This window comes from Limanda limanda, chromosome 5 (assembly GCF_963576545.1).
Source record: "Limanda limanda chromosome 5, fLimLim1.1, whole genome shotgun sequence".
NCBI classification, from domain to species: Eukaryota; Metazoa; Chordata; class Actinopteri; order Pleuronectiformes; family Pleuronectidae; genus Limanda; species Limanda limanda.
The window spans coordinates 30,310,659-30,329,346 of NC_083640.1; the positions used below are offsets into that span (position 1 = coordinate 30,310,659).

General features: G+C 38.4%; 1 non-coding gene across 1 annotated transcript; it reads left to right on the forward strand.

The window, feature by feature from the left end:
* Positions 1-6,052: 6,052 nt before the first annotated feature.
* trnag-ucc (transfer RNA glycine (anticodon UCC)) lies at positions 6,053-6,124 on the forward strand. Its single transcript has one exon. It is a non-coding gene; the product is annotated as a tRNA-Gly (tRNA).
* Positions 6,125-18,688: the final 12,564 nt, after the last annotated feature.

An 18,688-nucleotide genomic window follows, 5' to 3' on the forward strand; every position in this document is an offset into this window, starting at 1 on the left:
ATCGTTTTTATCTCACAATCATCAAACTAATTCAATAAACTCATCTTAATTTTCTTCAACTCATTGCCTGCCTGTGTTCATTTGTAATAAATCTTTTCTTCAATCCATGATTCAATATCTTGATATATAGTGTTGGAAAATCTGCTGCAGTATCTTACATAACAAGCAGTTGAACCCAAAGGCTGACGTGTTCACCACAAAATGTAAAGCTCTCTACTTCCCTTTCCTGCTGTTTCATTAAGCTGGACATAAGCCGCTCCCTCCATACTCCATATCATAACTGCTTTAATTATTGAATGTCTTATTTTAGTCTTGAGAAATGCTATCCATCAATCAGCTAAATGTTTCACCTCTTGAAGGATTTTGAGAAAAGTCCAGTCACTGGGTATTAATGTAATTAAACACAATAATTTAATCTGGTGGGTTGATCTTAACTCAAGTTTGGGGATTTTGAGTCTTTCTCCTGGGTCACAATACATTTTCTATAGTCGGCTCATTATGTCTATGTGTTATTATGTTATATTATATTTTACTATTTACAATGTATACAATAATCGTAATGTATATATTAATGTTTGTGTATGTCTATGTATAAGTAATTTTGTCATAATTTCGGGATATAAACAAAGTGGCAGGAATATTGTATTGTATTTAAATTAATTTTGGTATCTAATCAAACATTTTTCTTTCAGTATATATACATTTATTATATATATTATATTTTGACTTCATTGAGGGTTTATTTTGTGTAGTGATTCTCAGCTAAGTAAAAGTATATGGTTGATAAGAAGGAAATAGACATGTTGTGGGGTGAATGAGGAGACTATGAGAGGTTTCATTCTGGATACTGTTCCACCTTGAAAAAATAATATCTTCAGCTTTCACAAGACAAAAAAATGCAAAAGAAATCTGTCCGCAAGATGTTAAAGGTAGTTGCTGAACAATGCTGAAATCAGCATTCTAAAAATATGTAATGTATATGTCTATGTTTGCATAGAAAATAATGAGCTGGTGGATAGAGAAGTACAAGTCTTGTCGATGAGATGAAAATTATTGGCATGGTAAGAATAAACCCCTTAATGACTGCACTATAAGATCTGGAACAATAAAAAAACTTAAATTAAAATTATGGACATTAAATTGGGGAGAAAAACAGGTACAGCCACCACCTCATCTGTCATACATGCTTCTGTTATGCTCAGCCAGGCATGGCTCCACTGGAACTGACACACAGGCATTTACTGATGATTGCACTGCTGATAGAAGCAACAGGATGATGCAGAGATCTACAGGAGAATTCTGTGCTCAGATTTAGTCAAATGCATCAAATCACATCTCATGTGTATTTAAATACATCTTTAAATTAATATATGGAGCACAGTTACATACAAATATCATTATTACAAAAATATCATACAAATGTTATCACGTAGTATCATGTAGTCTTACAGTTACACTTGCGATAATCAATAATATATTCCCTCATTCACACACAGACATAATATAAAGCATCATATTTAGAACTAGAATGGCACTCAGAGTGAATACCTCTGCCAAGGCCCACATACTATTAAAGTCTCAGTCTCTTAACATGATTGATTTTTTATCAAGGTCCATGAATTTTTCTCTATAAGAGGGGTTAGGGTTAATACTTGATTTGGTAGAATTACAGAGTAATTCTAAGGCAGATTAAAGGTCCAATGAGGATCTGATAGCAGAAATGGAATATAATATTCATAGTTATGTTATCACCTGAAACATGATGTCACAATTTTTTCCTCTGCTCGTAACCCTCAACAAGAGTAAGGAAAAACTAAGAAATAAGAAAAATAAAAAAAACTTCAACACATATATTTTTTATCAGAGATTAGATTTCACAAACATTTCCATTCAACCAAACATTAATATTACAAACAAAAAACAACTTGGAAAGTCTGAGAAGATATTGGAACAGGGGTTGCCCATGTCATTAATTATAAAGCTATTAACATAATTTTACAATCAGCTTTAAATAGTTGCTTCTACCGTCCACTTGTCAAATGCTACACTTTCGTCACTTGTACACTGTATGTCCGTCTCTCACAAGAACTTAACACTATATCTAATCACACCTGATCCTTTTTCTTTGCTCTTCTTAATAATGCAAATAGGCTTTTGTTAAGAGGTGTCAAGTTGTTGTTTAAATGCTCTAAACACTACAACACATTTTGTGTGTCCATGTTTTTCCATATTACCACTTCAAAGCACCTAAACAACACAGGGAATGGGACCTTCTGAGGAGCATGTGAATGCACTGCACAGTATCTGAGAAACCCGCAGTCAGTGATGGAGACGCTCTGTGGACACCTTAAGTTCTACACACTAAAAATAAATCATATTGATTATACTAGATGGGTGTTAACTTTTCCTTCATTTGAGAAAAGGCTAAGCAATGACACCACTTTTTAAGCAGCTGTTAAAAACAGTATTGTTAATGCTAAATCTAACCACTCGTAAGAGGCTGCTCTCCTGCTGAAATAATGAAATCAATGAATGTCTGGATGATACAAATCTAGTGTATGCTTAATCTCTTTAATTTACAGTTGATTTATGCTTTCTGCATGTTAGTTTTATTGTTGATGGTCTCTATTGCACAAAGTGGTCACGCTTATTTTGCTAATTTTTCTGTTAGTCTGCTGTTAATTGAAGGCTTTGTAAGAACACTGAGTGCAACTACACCGGAGTCAAATTCCTAGAACTCACACATGGCAAATAAAGCTGATTCTGAAACGTGGTGCTAAAGCAGCAAAGGCCTTCAGGGGCCTAATTCATAATAGAGCGCTCATATGTAAAGTGAGGAATCTGGGTTGACCCTTGTTCTATGCTTAACTACAGACAGAGAGTGGAGCAGAGCCACATCTGTGGCAGATATAGACAAAAACACAGGCTACCATGTGACCACACTTAAATGACTATGCAGAGCTTGGGCCTCAAATAAACTGTTGGGCTTTGTGGTACCATCTGTCTACTATTCCTGTACACTCCATCTGAAGGCAAACATGGCCTGTCCTGTTCTGGTCTCAGCTCAGCCATCAACTGGAATGAGAGATGGAGGTTTCCAAGGAAAAAGTGGAGGTGAGGGTGTGCTACAATCTCAAAAGGGTGAACCTTTCAAATTACGGTATCAAGCGACATATAAAGCGCCACAACCCCATAATTAGACAGATATCAACCGCAGTAGCTTTCCCGCAGAACTGAACCTTTGCAGGAACACTGTGCTTTTCCACCACAGCCACCATGGTCTAAATTTAGTTCCGGGGATTTATACCCCCTAAATAATCTGTGCTCGGGTTGTAGCATGCTTCATGAAAATACAGAAACCTTTGGGATCGGGCTTACAGTGCTGAATATTGGTATTCTAGTGTTCTATTGGAATGGTTTATTTGGTTTGCAAATTTGACATAAACTCAGAATATAACACTTTCACTGTGCATGTTATTATGACACCAGTTTTCAGCTGTTAGGCCCACCTGGCCACGCTTTGCAGTAGGTGCGCACAGTATAGTCCCTGGTCTTAGGACCATGGTGCAATCATTAGAAACATCAATGTCCTCAGGAATAATTTGATTCCTTGAAAAAGAGTTCCTGGGTCTAAAAGTTCCATGATCTTTAAACACAACAATTTGTGACTAAAAGGAGCAAGTCAAACAGATTGATGAGATGCAGCATTTTAAAGGCTGGTCATTGTGCTTATCAATCCTCAACCTGTGTGGTTCAGGAAGATGTTATTCAAGTCAAGAATGTAACCCTGATTAGGTCATCTATTTAGGATGCTAGTGAGATGCATTATGGGCTATGTAGGATCCAGCGTTTCTTTTGCTGGACCTAGGTACTGTTTATTGCAGCTGTATTTGCCGTGGCAATCATGATGTGGGTGTGTTGAGAAAATTGTGTATCACCACAGGCAGCTGGCAAAAAACTCCCCTTCCTTGTATTTACAGAACCTCTGGGCAGGGTCACTTAGACTGAGAAAAATATATAGCTGCATTCACTTACACTCAAAGTGTGGATAAGGTTACTGTAAACAAGCTGCACACACAAAAAAATACCAAACACTTACTACATCAAGTTACTACTAGGGCTGTTGTCAGAGACAATCATGGCCAAATACATGCACTATCATCTTCTACCTACATGGAATCAAATTATCATATTTACCAAACTGATATTTTACTGTAATAGCTGATAACATTTAACAAACTATTCAATTAAACTTCAATATGATTACATCAAACACAAGGCAGAGGTCAGGCACCATCTATCTCTGAATGGGATAAAAGTCCAGTATGTACATTGTTCACATACATTGTTATATGTCTATGGTACACTCAGCTGTACTTTGGAGAAGCACCGGTCATTGGGGATGTTGAAAAGCTGACATTAGGATTGGGGTAAAAATCCTGCAGCAGTGAAGTTCTTGGTATGTCCTTACATTTTGGGAAATGTGTTCCACTTTCTCTTGCAACAATGTTGCAGTTGTATTTAGCAAATTAGCAATAAAGTTGGCACACTTGGAGGTAAATATAAACTCTGGTATTTTGCTGGAAAATCATTGCCAAAATATACTTTTCTGTTTGTTTGTTTTGGTTTAACATGTCAAAATGTAAATTAATTGACATCTGAATGTACATGACTCGTGGCAATTCTCACGCAGGACAATATGTAAAGCGGATATTTTGGTAAATGTTACATGTCAATCACGGCAGAATATTAGTCTTCATTTTTTTTATATTTAGAGTGAGAAAAATACAAAGATGTTACCATGAAATCAATGCCCTACTAGAAAATGACTCCTTGATAGAAATGCTGTCAGTTTTTTCCTCAGTTTTTAGATGAATACAACCAATGATCAAGTGTTAAAAAAATGAGGAAACAAGAAAATGTTTTTGGTATAAAAAAAACATTAGTTTTATTATTTTATTTGATATATTCACTGGTTACTTGTGATTAAAAAAACGCTAGAAGTGGCATCTGGGGGGGGGGGGGTTTGATATATATATATATATATATATATATATATATAATGTATTATCATTATGAGAATTATCATTATTAATATTATATAACTAAAGCTTTGCCCCCTGTTGTATGCGGGCCACTGGTTGAATCGTTCTTCTCTCTGGCAAGAGGAACATAGAGGAGCCTCATGACAGTCTCTTGAATTTACACTACTCGGTCATATTCGCTGACACCTTAAGCCCTAGGAGACAAATTGTGATTTGTTAATATGGGCAATACAAATAAAATTTGATTGATTGATAGATTGACCTTGAATTTTCTTTAAAAAGTAGGAAAATGCCCCCATGAGGCCTTTTGGTGAAAACTTTAAATTCTAGTATTTAAACAGACAGAGATACACAGAAACAGAGTTAGTGCGTCAACTGATGACACAAATCCATTAAACAACAAAAGTATTAACATGACATTTCAAGTTACAACCCAAATCCTTCTAAATGGAGCCCTTCCCCCTCTCTACATAAGCTCTGGCTGAACACTTGTAACAGAATTAAAGAGCTTTAGTCTGTATTGTTACACAGAAAAGGCCCAACTCCACTGTCACCACCAAGAGTTTCTGCTTATCACTGACATTATCATCCATTACAAACACAGTTGTTGTTAAATGTTATGGAGAGACGGTGGACTAGTGGCAGAAACTTGGACTATGGGCAGAAAAGGTCTCTGGTTCGACTCCACGGAGAAACAACAAAAAGACAAACCTGGATTGATCTGTCCAAAAATCCAAATAAATTTCCCTCCTTGCATGAGTGTGCTTGTGCATGTGTTTGGGACAAATAAATGAATCTTAATACTTAAAAGATTTAATATTGGTTGATGACCTGTATCTTTTTGTGGATTTTGGAGGAAAGGAGCAGGTAATGTAAAGCAGTGTTGAGTTTCCGTTACAGCACCTCAGAGCATGCGTTCTATTCAGGGACATGCAAACATTGTGATGCTCCTCCCCTCAATGTCATCACCATAATGTACATCATCTGACACACTCATCTGTTTGATGGCGATGGTGGTATAGTGGTAAGCATAGCTGCCTTCCAAGTAGTTGACCTGGGTTCGATTCCCAGCCATCACAGATATCTTTTGTTCTACCAGTCTGTTGTGGCGAGCACCATCTTCTTTGCTGTGGTGTCCTGGGGTGCGGGCATCAAGGCAAAGGACGCCAACAGACTGAGAAAACTCATCAGGAAGGCAGAGTCTGTGGTTGGCTCTAAGCTTGTCACCCTGGAGGAGGTGGTGGAGGACAGGATGCTGGCAAAACTGCTGGCAATCATGGACCATCCCTCTCACCCCCCCCCCCCCCCCCCCACAAAAAAACTGGACGAGCTAAGGAGCAGCTTCAGCCACAGACTCATTCAACCCCCCGCTGCTCGAAGGAACGATACAGGAAGTCGTTCCTCCCAACCGCAATAAGACTGTTCAACTCCTCCCCCTCTGTCAGAGCCACCATCACTGAACTGCACTAAACCTGTCTCCTTGCACTGTGTACCTGTACAACACTCCGCTCCATATACACTTACTTCACATCATATGTGATATGTGTTCATATACACCATATTGATATTGTATATCATTTTATACAATAATATTGTCCTTTGCACACTCTGTCTACATATTCTTACACTCATAGTATATTATATTACCTATTGTATAGTCAAATACTTATTTTCATACCTCTACTATATATCATATATTGTATCATACTCTCTGTATATTCTTTGTATACATAAGTCTATATACACATATTTATACATGTGTACATGTTATCATTATTATCATTATATTACTATTACTATTATATTTACTGTTGCTGCCATTATTACTATATACTGCTATGTATACTGTACCATTTTTATATACTGTCTAACAATAACATTACCATCATATCATCAGTACTATTACCATCATCTTGCCACTGCACCTTATCTACCTATTTTATTTTATTTTATCTTGTGCTTCTGTTTTTTATTCTTTCTACCTTAATATTTTTTATTTTATTCTATTGTATTGTATTTTATTGTATTAAAATATACCGGCTGCTATGACAACTTAATTTCCCTTCGGGGATGAATAAAGTACTCTATCTATCTATCTATCTATTTTAAGTCTGCTGCCTGAGCAAATAATCAGAAGACACTGTATATTCACATCATACAGGAACCTTTTTTACATACTTTATATGCACACACTACAATGTAAACTGATGTGGTATGACCATGATGTATACATCATAGATGTAGAAAGTGTATTGTCTGTTGTCATTGTCCACTGACCTGAGGCATTTATTTTGAAAACTCATTTTGGTCTAATAAGTGACAACCAACATCAAGAGCTTCAAAAGAGTGAGCTGGTTGTGTTTTTCTTACAGGGCCACAAAGGAGACACATGACATGTTTGCGTGGTCAGTGATGACAACATTTACTAAGCAAAGCAATGGAGAACATTGACTCCTAAAATGAGCCTTAAATTAACATTTGGTTTATCTGAAACCACAGGGCTCAATGTGGCCTAGAAGAAACCTACATTAACCTTACCACATTAAATGGTCTATTAGAGTGGAAAGCTCTAAGCATTGTTTGTGTGGCAACCCACATGCCATCTCCTCATGGGTGTATGTGCACTGTAAACAATTAGTGTTTACAATTTTGTAACAGTGCAGGACATGGCACTGCTCCTTTGACATTGTGCAACATCCCACAGCTAGCACTTGAGAACACTACTGCAGAGGACTGCAAAAAGATTTGGTGCTGCACCATCGAGGTTTAAACACTCCGACATGTCCCTCTACCTAAGAGTTTGACAACAGGGATTAGTTGCCCACTCTTTGTTCCGTGTTCAGGCTGACCTACATGTCTCGTCCCACCCATCCCCCTCACCCTGCTCAAGTCCTAGGCACCATATGGCCAAAGATTACAAAAAAACACATTTCAGTACATCCGAAATGTCACATTGTTATAGAATAAAAGGAAAAACACACTAATGTAGTCCAGTGTAGTCCTGATAAAATGTACCATAGAAGATTCATAAAAACATGACATGTATGCACAGCAAATAGTTTCTACCTGAAGATTGTTTTTTCTGTCATTATTGCAATGCATGACTAAATTGGCAGCCCTTTTTTCAGTGTAATCTGAGAGCTGTTTTGTATCACTTTCTAACAATTTTACTTAAAGTTACTTTTAGAGCACTTGAAGATACTATTTATTCAGGGTGTGTCTAACGCTTCATAAATCAAACTACTGCATTGCATTTGGTTTGAAATGGTTTATTAGGAAAATAGTCTGTTGTTCAGCTGCCTACTCAGTGCTGTTCCATATTTTGTCCCACCGCTCAAGTAATTAGTTGTATTAATAATTTGCGAAATTAATATGGTTGTTCCAAAATGTATTAATTAGGGGAAATACCTTGATTGCTTAACAGTGAAGCCCTATAAATTCTTGATTTTTGGCACAAAGGTTTTTGAAATCACAGGTTCCTGAGGAGTTTGTGAACATTTCATAGGAAATAAATGAAAACGAATGGCACACATCTTGATTTAACTGATTCAACTATGACTACTGAAACCACTTCCTCTAACGGGTAAAGCAAGTACTGTTGCAACTAGTTCCAATATTTAAAGACCTTAATGTAAATCTTGATAACAAAGATTAGATAGTTCTTCATAGTCATCCCTCACAATCCTGCCATGACAATGAGGCCATATCCATACTCTGTGTTTAGCCTACAAAGACCCATCTGTGGTGCAGCTGCTGAATCATAACTTTATACCTGAGCTGGATTGAACATATGGAATACCTACACCAATCCCACATGCATACATTCTTTTGATCAGAGGGCTGGCCCAAAACTGACCCACAGTCAATGATATAAAGCTGCTTTCAGACATGCACTGAACACCAGATAATCCCTGAGATTATCTAGTGGGGGGCTGTATGTGAGAACCCAAATTTCTGAGTGAGATCCTCCAGACATTCTCTGGAGTTTCTCCAGCCAGCCCCTTAGTCAAAACTCCAGATGGTGTCTGAATGAGTCAGAGTGAGAATATAGCAGGAGATCCTCTAGAGGATTTACCACGAGCGAGTGTTTGAGTTGATGACATTTTTAACACACCTTAGACTGAAAAGTATATCAAGAGAGCCTTTGATAAGAGCCAAAACCAGTGTTGATGTGCTGCAAACAAAAATACCTGATTTTCAATGTAAGTTGTGTCCTGCCTCAGCCCCCTCACCTGAATGCCCTGATGATTTCTGTCATGTCTGACCAGTTTCAGCAACATGATGCTCCACCAGAAAACACACTGTCCTTACTCCTCTACAGTTAAATGTAACATTTAATGTCAGGTGAAAGATTCATTGATCTCAAAACTAAACTATTCAAGGGATCAGATGAGTATGTGACAATGATCGATGGTTCATATTTGCACAACACTGCAGAATATAAAAAGAAGACACATTTTTCCATATTAACCTGCAAGTCAAACATGCTGCAGTTAGCCTGACATGTTTGAGAGTCTGCATCATGAAGTTAGTTTACATTAATTAATTTGCATTTTTCGACTCTATTTGAAGTGCTTTATTTTGTTATACAGCATGTACAATAGGAGATTTTTGCTTGAAGGGGAAACTGATGTAGGGCTCAGAGGCTCAACAGGGGCACTGGAACATGCCCGGGATTAGAGATATTTATTGTTTCAGGCCATGGTGAGCTGCTGTCAGCAATTTGTGAGTGGTGTGCCGAGAGAGCAGGGCAGGCAGATTCTGACTAGAACAGGAACAGAGGATTTTCACCTCACTGTGTTCAAATGGTTGAGCTCTGTTGAACAAGCAACACAACGCAGCACAAGCAACATAACACACAACTACAATGCGGTTCGGCAACACATGATGTGTATGTGTGTGAGTATCAGGCCGCACTATCCCAAAACTAGAGAGTTGAAACAAGCTGAATCAAGTTCAGACTGAAACACTTTCCCCTTAAGTCATCTTATCATCACCTTAATTTGTGTTACCTAAGGGTGAATCTAAGTGTATTTGCGGAGCCTCCAGCATAGGACCAACATGTTTAAACATGTGGGGTGGTAAAAGTGCACTGATTATGGAATATGTTCATGTACAACAGTTGTTTGGGGCTAAGTATTTCTATCTGGGCAGGTGCAGAAAATAAATGCTTTGGGGGGGGTTTGAAAATAGTGATTATATATATACATATATATATATATACACCCAGGCATGATGAACAGCACTGCGTTAGGACATTTCCAGAGTTACTGGGGACACAGTCAGATTGAAGGTCCTTGATACGTACCACAACATAATTATGATCGTGAATGCATGAAAAATGATTTATGGAAATGCGCGTATCCGCTTACAAGAAGAGTGGGTCATATATTAGATTAGGTTATAATCTGTTCAGACTTGACTGTTTATAGCAGTGTACAGTGCAAACATCCATTCCTAGAATAAGCAGGGAGCAACCAGTGTCCCTCCCTCTAACTAAGGGTCCAACAAAGTGCTGCCAATAGATGCACTGTATGAATGTGTGTGTGAATGGGTGAATGTAAAACTGTACTGTAAAGAGCTGTGAGTGGTCATCAAGACTAGAAAAGCACGATATAAATACAAAACCATTTACCACATGAACAAATGCCTCCTAGAGAAGAGTCACAACTCAGATTTGATCTGTCTTTTACAAATGCCCACTCCTGCCATATGTACGTTGAAATAGGTTTAGGTACCTGTTCATCAAACAATTTCTGCTGCCCATAGTGGTTAAGGCATCCTTTTCTGACACAATTCGAATGACAGTAATTGGGGACCAAGTCCACAGTGTTTTTCCATAAATATGAAGTTTATCTACGATCAGTAAGATGCTAGAGTGGTCAGAATATTTTCAAAAGTTACAAACCTTTGTTGTGAAATTACCTCCTTTTATGTCTGTAGAGGTTCAATGGTGGACAGTATTACAAAAAGGACATATGATAGAGACTGTAACTTTGAAAGATACTCACTTGATTTATCTAATTCAGGCAACTGAAGTCTCTTCATCCAAACTTTGGAATCAACACAACACGAGGACTGTGGAGTCTGTCACCCATGTGAAATACTTTACAAGAGTTTATCCCAATGACCAGTGTGAGGTGGTCCAGTAAGGAAGGATGATTTATGTGCTGATGTTTATATGCCCCCTGACTGCTATTTACAGACACATGAGAAAAAATGGTATACAGCACCAACTCATTCTGACCTGTCCTGATCCTTACAAAGAAACATCCTCAGCAGAGCTCAACTTGAAGTAGATGTTTTTTTAATATCAAAACTCTACATTTTCTTTCTCCCCTCTCCCTCTCTCACCTCTTTCTCACGCACCCACTCTCTCACACACACACACACATGTCCAAAACACATTAAGTGCAGTAAAAGACCTGCTCTTGCACTTACTGTGTTATTATCACAAAATATCACGAGACGTTTGTCTATGGACTGACTGTTGCTGTGGAACATCCATGCCAAAAAAAACACATAAGTTTTCCCCGCACAAAACATAAAATTATTATTTATTTTTTGAGATTTTTCTAAGGCTGTCTTCGCTGTGGACACAATTTCCTTAACTTCCCATCCTACATTCATATATACACTGAATAAAACGTTCAGTCATTCTGATTGGATCAAAAAGGCTTCAAACAGCACTCTCTGTGTGGACCTATAGAGGTGGACCAACTGACTGCTCCTGCAGATACTGCTCCAGGGAAAGCAACAAACGCTGTATGGAGAAGTGTGAACTATAATCACATGTGTCTGGTTCCTGGAGGTGGTAGGCTGGGAATGATCAGTGCAGTCTGGATGGCAGCCTGTAGATGTAAAAGCTATCACATTATTATACAGTGAGGTCATTTGGAAACGGCAGTCAGAGGAGAAAAACAGTGAATGGAGAAGCAGAGATTTCCTCAGCAGGCATGCAATGCTAGCAATTCACCCGCTGCTTTCCATCAGGACAGAGCAGTCCAGCAGGGTTTGACAGAGGGATGAGCTGAAGAGGGCCCATCTGTGGACACCAACACAATCTCCTGATCTGCCTGTCTGCGCACATTACTCTGCTTCACTCACCACTATACAGCACACAAACACAAGTTAAGGTTGATGCAGGAGTCCATCTCATTTTACTTTCTGTTATTTGCTTTTTTTATTAGAGCACATTTTTTAGTTAATACTAAACCGATTCTCTAGACAATGTAGCCAGTCACAGAGATGGCTTATGTGTGGTAGTTGGACAATGGAGCAAGATGTGGACAGAATGAATCCAACGTTATTTTCTAGTTTAAAAAGTCTCTCATACAAATCCAGCAAGTACTCACATTCTATACGGATTCGATATATTGAACAAATTCAAGTGGCTCTAATGAGGTGCCGTTTGCGTCGTGACTGTAGTATTATGAGCCACCGTGATCCTTCTGTGTCCATGTCACAAGAGCTCAGTGAGAGGACACAACTAAATGCACTAGTTCACTCACTGAGACTCTCTGTTGCAGTGTGTGAGAAAGTATCATGCAGCGGATAAAAACAGACAGCACAGGATATCGTACCTTCTGCTACATGGTCACTCATCCGAGGGCTCCCGATCCCACTTCAGAGAGTTGGAATATTCCATGTCGTCAGTTTTTTCTTTTGGGAAAATAAACGAGCTGTTTACTAATTCTTCAAAAACGCATATACACAGCTTATAAAATCTTCTTAGCGGTTAAATCCGCGCAAGAATAAAGTAGCGCAAAGCTGCATTTACGCGCAGCTTGGGGAGAAAAGTGTCTCCAGACTTCAGCTCCATTCAACAGATATCCATAGCAGGAAAACGCGTCCAAGAAGCGACACTTCTGCTGAACTGCACTTAATAGTGTTCTGCGTTCTTCTTTCTCCACAGATGGATACTCCTTGTCAGGGAAACTGATGAGCTTTCATTCGGCTGCAAGCGGAGGGCGGAGACAAAATGTCCACATTTTGTTGAGACGGCGGTTTTATCCTGAACTCCGCCTCCAGCTCCTCTTCCCCGTAGACTGTTCATTCCCTGCTGTACACCAGCTGACAGCGGCGTGGCGTCGCTCCGGTCCATTGCAAGGTTACCAATCACATCAATACTATAATCATCAACGATGTATTTCTATTGTTATCTTCGTCGTTATTATTTGTACTCAACTATTATGCGCCAAATCATAATATACATTATCTCAAGGCACTTAACATATAAGGCATGGACCTTAAACATTATAGAGAAACCAACATTTCCCACAATGAGTAGCACTCTGGCGACTGTGGAGACGAAGGACTCTCTCATTAACTGGAAGAAACCTCTAGCAGAAGCAGACTTCAGCTTAATATTAATCAGTGAGTAACTCTTTAACCCCAATTGAAGAATGGAACTGTCAGTCAATAAGACATGATTATTTTCACATATTTTTATGTAAACCTCCCTGCTTGGTCTTGTTGATTAAAGGTGAACACGGCCCTATTCACTGAAGACAGTACAACACCTCCTTCTTTCACTAATGTTCAGTTACAGTGACAAAACATAGTGATAAGCTCAAAGTGGAGAATGATTTGGGCTAAGAAAAAATCTTTAGTGCTAAAACCATGAGTGCCCAGGCCAGGTGATGTCCCCTATATACCCTCTTTACAGCAGCCATTTTTACATGAAATAGAAGGTAAAACCAGGGATGACTAATCACATTAATTAAGGTTGTTCTCTATTTAGCCTTAATTAGGGCTAAATAGGTGTTTACCTATGTCCAAATGGCTGCCGTGAAGGTCTTTAACTTAACCGCTACATGATCCTTCAAACCAACTTTACATTACTTTTTATTCATTCACCCATCTTCCAGATTCCTCTGCTGCTTTTTATGTCGCAGTTCTGCACACCCTAATACATACCTCACCAGCACTCACTTTTAACATGGGTTAGGGTCAATCACTTTCTTCCTCCTTTGCATCTTGATATCTTAAATGCATCACGGCCTAAAGTTCCCCCCAAACACATTTGAATGCCCACCATAGCCTCAGACCCCGATGTGACTTCTCAAAGATAAAATCAGATCAATATATTAAACATTAAAAATATTGGTATTATTATGATACGCTATTGAAAAGTGAAATGGCTTTGCGCTTGAAATCTGGAGCTGTTTGCCAGACACATAGACAAAGACTTCGATGACGTTATTGTTTCTGACAGTCAGGACACACACTGACACATTGGATGTTATCAGAGCCCACAAAGGTTATGGCAGGGCAAGGTGAGCACCTCTGCATACGCTATGGCAACACATTGTAAATATATAATGGGAAAATCATTGGAGGCAACTGTCAATCATCGTTGACAGTTTTATTAAATCTGCATGAATTCTTGGTTGACTGTGTCTGTTTTCCCACTGTTACCCTGTGGTGACAAAAGCACAATGTTTCTCTCACCTCAGATGGCTGAAAAGTTTAACATGAGATCCTTCTGGCCTTCCACAGAGGCACAACAGAGAGCATTCTCACTGGAGACATATCAGCATATGGGAGCTGTACTGCATCAACTATAAAGTGCAGCATAGGGTATAATGACAATTTCGAGCAACACATTTGAAATTGCTGGATTTAAATTGCTTCATAGGACTCATATGACAATTTGTCATTAAAGTCCACAGTATTATTAAAGACCCCGGCAGCTGCTCCAGCCACTGTCTGTTGGAGCTTCTGGTGTCTGGCATGGACTAGACCAGACATGGGCAAAGTACGGCCCGCGGGCCGTATACGGCCCGTTGGGCTTTTTAATCCGGCCCGCCGAACTTGTCCAAATAAAAAAAAAAAAAAAAAAAACTAACAATTTGTAGCACTTAAATGGCACGTACTTATAGAACTTTGTAGTTTTGCTTTATTTTTGAAGAAATCGTACTTTCTTGATTCTTGTTGTGCATTCAACGAGGGTTGAATGCACTTATTGTAAGTCGCTTTGGATAAAAGCGTCAGATAAATTAAATTTGCCAGGGAGTGTGGTGTATAGGGCTTGAAAAGGCACATGATCTCCCTTCACTTTTTCCCTTTGCCCTGTGAGCCCTTCTGTAAAATGAGAGGATCAAGGAAACAAAGAGTGGACATTGAGTGCCGAGTGTTTAACACGGAGTCGACAACAAAATACTTTTTCACTGAAGTCCAATCGAAGGCTGTATGCCTGATATGCCGAGAAACTGTCGCAGTTTTCAGGGAGTACAACATCAGCCGTCACTTTGCTACGAAGTCAGTCAACGCAAGAACAGGTGGCTGCAGCTCAGAGGTTGGCAACTTATTTACAGACTCAGCAACATTTTTTTTCACAGACAAACTGCGATTAAAGAGTCATCTACCAAGGCATGTTTTTTGGGGGGCATTCGAAATAGCAAAGGCTAGCAAGCCTTTTTCTGAAGGCGGGTTTTTGTTAAATGGCCTTGCAAATAAGTGCTTTGCTACTTGGTAAAGGCAAAATCCTTTCATGTAATGATTTTTCCATGTCATTTATATTAGTTCACAAAAACACTCCATCCATCTGTTCCTGGCCCGGCCCCTCTGTCAAATTTTGGAACCCATTGTGGCCCGCGAGTCAAAAAGTTTGCCCACCCCTGGACTAGACCTAGGCTCAGTGTACTCAGTTCAGTAAACAGATCTTTCCGACGGGCAACTAGGCCCGTCTGTTGCCCACATCTTGAATCTTCCTCCTCTCCCTAAAAGCGTGTGCTGGTGGCTCCTCCTGCCTAATCCACCACATATTTCTCATTCTGTATTAATCAGTATTCACCAATTCCCTTCTCTGCAGTATTTAAGGAGCAGTACAATCACATGTCCCTTATCAGAATGTCAGCTTACCATATATTATTGCCTCGGCCAACCCTTGCTACATAATGTCAGCTGTTGTGTCTGTGGATTGCAAGAAGCCAATGACTTAATAATTTGGTTCAGGAAAGAGTAATGTCATGTCTATATCCAGTGAAATAAGGATAAGTGTTGTTACTTAACTGACTGTGATAATTGTGTTTAGATGCTATGTCTTTTTTTATTAACAGTAAATAAACAAAATTCTCCTAAATCGTATGATGCATCATCAAACAATCAAATCAATCAAATCTTATTTGTATAGCCCATATTCACACATCACAATTTGTCTCATAGGGCTCAACAAGAGTAAGGAAAACTACCCAAAACAACTTTTAACAGGGTAAAAAGCACAAAGAAACCTCAGAGAGCCACATGTGAGGACCCCTCTCCCAGGTCGGACAGAAGTGCAATAGATGCCACATGAAAATCATTGTTTCATAAATGGTCTTTATTTATATAGCAGCTTATTTAGTCTTGATGATCACTAAAAGAGTGAAACAGTACAGTTTAGTCAATTACACACACATTGATGCAGTGTATCTGTCTATGTCATACATCACTCACACACTGCCACAGTTAACTTACCTGCAGTATTTAAGGAGCAGTCATTAAGCCACAGCTATTTGGGGGAAATTTGGGGTTCATCATCTTGCCCAAGGGCATGTCTGCATGTGGAATGGGGGAGACTGGGATTGAACTCTAAATATCCTGAGCCACAGCCGCCCCCAAAAAGTTATATGATGAACCACACATACGTGACATTGCAGGAGTGCACACACGCACACACACAAAAATGATGACACATTATTCTTTCCCCATAAAATACTTTATTTCTGTTAGCAATGCATTAGTTAAATATTGCACACATTTAGTAACTTTTGTAGATTCAACATTAATTTATTTTGTATTAAGTTGCTTTATTTTTCCGTTTTGTTTTACTAATGCTGAAGGGAATTCTTACTTGCACTGTCGGGTCCATCATCTGACCAAAGGATGGACTCCAGGAAGCAGTGAATATAAATACAGGAAGGACCAATGATGCTGCACCAAATGCAACATCAAAAGGGGATTTGAGTCATTTTGTTATACACATTGTATTTCAGTAGTATTAAGTGTAGTGTTTATTTTTTGCTTTTATGATTAGACATTTATTTTAAGTTATAGACCAGCTGCTTGTTCTGCATATTTTGTTGATTAATGTTAATGTGTTTTACTGTTATGTCCCTTTTGTGTGTATTCGGGCTGATCACCCAGTATATTTGTCCTTTTGGTTCAGTGTGTAGTAGGTCAGTTGAGTTTTAGTATGTCAGTTGGTTTGTTAACATGCTTTTGTTTTCATAGCCTGAGTGCCAATGGTGGTAGTAGGTTTTTTGCACTGGTTAAGTTTTTGCTTCACTGCTTTTTGCATCTGCCACCACCCCATCACATACAAGGCTGGATTACTAGGCAAAGCTGGACACTCTTAGCTTATTTCAGCCATGATCAACCTAGAATGTCTGTACATCTTTTATATATATATATATATATATATATATTATAAAGGCCTGGAGTTACACTTAGCCCCTTCGAGACTATATGCGTTTTCTGCTTTGGTTATCAAATAAGTTTTTTAAAGTGTACTCTAATTTGTGACTGGTATGAAATACAAAGATAAATGTTTTTTTGTGTAGTTTGTTAGCATTTGAAACTAAAAACTTGAAACACAAGCTTACATCAAACACTTACATCAAACAGAGATTGCCCATGTTAAAAGCTCTCTGCCTAACTTGATGGACAATAAGGAGAAACTTGAGGTACATAACCTTGTCAAAGTGGATCAACAGATTTAATTATAGGAATAAAAAAATATATATATTTCTGCATGTATGGTACATTCATTCAAAGCAATATACAAATAAGTATAAGTAAGCAAACTGAAAAATTACTTTTCATACCGCGAAAACACTATTTCCTCAAGTTAAAATACATTGAAGGGAATGCATTCACCTAAGGAGAGCATTTAGTGTTGAAAGCACAGTCCTACTGATAATGATGAGACTGCATGGGCTAGGACGACAAAGTCGACAGGTGATGTTTTTCACTTGAACACACTCATCACTTGATGGTGGCAATATGGTTTGGAACTGGACTATCTTTTCCAACAGGTTGTAAAGTGCAGTATCTATGTGGTGAGACCAAATATGGTCAATATAATGCAGAATGAAAATGAAGGACGCGATATTGAAATTGATGAATAGATACATAACATTACAGCATTCAACCATAGTAGCAGGTGTGTTGTGCTCAGGAGAAACTCCACAGAATAAATGGTGCAAGGGTGCCAGTCATCAGATTTGCTGGTGTATTGTCTGAGAGGTGTTTCTTGAATGTTAACTTTTTTTAAGAGCTTTTTTTTAAAATTATGTGAGCACCATAATAGACATTAATTTCAGAGAAAGATTCTTAAAAACCTCAGAAAGCTTTCAGAGAAGTACAGTATGGTTACCTGAGCAGTTGTGTGAGTATTGTGAATACTATAGGCAGTATAGTACAACTATTATAAAACATATAGTTATTTATTAATCATTGTAATTGTATATATATTGTTAAAGTAACCCAATGACTCAGACAGGGTTTTCCTACTTAGAGACTAGCCTACTGCAGATTGACACTAGCTCTGTTGATAAGATGCTGTAAACATTGTTAGCACATTAAATGTTATGCAGAGTATCATTTCTTATATAATAGTGTAACTCTAGGAATATATTTTCACATATACTGACCTAGTG